The sequence below is a fragment of the Apium graveolens genome, chromosome 9 (genome assembly GCF_009905375.1).
Source record: "Apium graveolens cultivar Ventura chromosome 9, ASM990537v1, whole genome shotgun sequence".
In the NCBI taxonomy this organism is placed as follows: Eukaryota; Viridiplantae; Streptophyta; class Magnoliopsida; order Apiales; family Apiaceae; genus Apium; species Apium graveolens.
The window spans coordinates 273,778,734-273,780,241 of NC_133655.1; the positions used below are offsets into that span (position 1 = coordinate 273,778,734).

General features: G+C 43.5%; 1 non-coding gene across 1 annotated transcript; it reads left to right on the plus strand.

Annotated features, from left to right (window-relative positions):
• Positions 1 to 783: 783 nt before the first annotated feature.
• LOC141688694 (small nucleolar RNA R71) lies at positions 784 to 890 on the plus strand. Its single transcript, XR_012562127.1, has one exon. It is a non-coding gene; the product is annotated as a small nucleolar RNA R71 (small nucleolar RNA).
• The last annotated feature ends 618 nt before the right edge of the window (positions 891 to 1,508 follow it).

Sequence of the window (1,508 nt, forward strand, 5' to 3'; positions counted from 1 at the left end):
TTGTTCGGGATTCGCAACCTTTCCAGACCTCAAAGTGATTACCTTTACCTGCTCCTTAGCTTCCCTCTTTCCTGGCACTTCAGTGTCACTAGGTAGTATACCAGGATGACGATTTAGCAAGGCATTGGCAATTTTCCCAATTTGATTTTCCAAGGTCTTGATAGAAATAGCTTGACTCTTGCACAAATAAACTTCAGCTCCTCTAATTCAGATTTTTCATTAGCTTGCTACAACTGAAGTTATTGTCTAGGAGCATACTGTGGTTGTTGAAAACCAGTGGGGTTGTACTGTTTAGCTGGATACTGCTGATAAGGCTGTTGAACTGTATTCTGAGCATTGCTCCAGCTGAAATTTGGATGATTGCGGTTGTTGGGATGATAGGTGGCTGGCACTGGTTGCTGCGATCGCTGGAAGTTGCTTACGAACTGAGCGGATTCACTACAAATTACACACTGATCAGTCTCATGGGCACCAGCACAAAGCTCGCAGACACTAGCGATTTGATTAACTCCATAATTAGTCAAAGTGTCCACCTTCATCGTCAACGCCTTAAGTTGGGCAGCGATAGCAGTTGCTGCGTCCAACTCCAGAATTCCTGCGACTTTTCCCTGAGTCAGCTTTTGGGAAGAATTCTGGTATTCATTAGCAGCCATCAGTTCAATAAGTTCATAAGCTTTAGTATAGCTCTTAGCCCACAAGGCTCCTCCTGATACTGCATCAAGCATGGGTCTAGAAGTAGCACCCAACTCATTGTAGAAACAGTTTATAATCATCCAATTAGGCATGCCATGGTGTGGGCACTTCCTTAGCATCTCTTTATATCGATCCCAAACCTCACATAGAGATTCTCCTATTTGCTGAGCAAACTGAGTAAGAGCATTCCTGATTGCAGAAGTCTTCGCCATAGGAAAGAATTTAGTGAGAAACTTTTGCGCAAGATCCTCCCATGTGGTGATAGACCCTGGTGGTAGAGAATATAACCAGCACTTAGCCTTGTCCCTTAGAGAGAATGGGAAGAGTCGCATCTTGATAGCATCTTCAGTCACATCATTGAATTTGAAAGTGTCGCAGATCTCGATGAAATCCCTGATGTGCATGTTGGGGTCTTCTGTAGGAGAACCCCCAAACTGAACTGAGTTATGTATCATCTGAATCGTGCTTGACTTGATCTCAAAAGTGTTAGCCCTGATGGCTGGTCTGATGATGCTAGACTGAATATCATGTATCTTAGGCTGAGAATAGTCCATCAAAGCCTTCGGATTTTCTGCTTGATCTCCCATCGCTAGTACAACTGGTTCTTCAACTTTTTTCTTTTTCCTCTACCTTCTCTTCGTCCTTGCAAACTTCCCTACGAACCACTATCGCTTCTTCCTCGGCTTGATCCATATTTCTCTTATGAGTCCGAGAACGCGTATGCATACACACTCGCTAGATCACCAGAAATAAGACAAGGAAACAGATAAGTAACAATGTCCGAGTCAATGAACTTTAACGACCACTGATGGAAA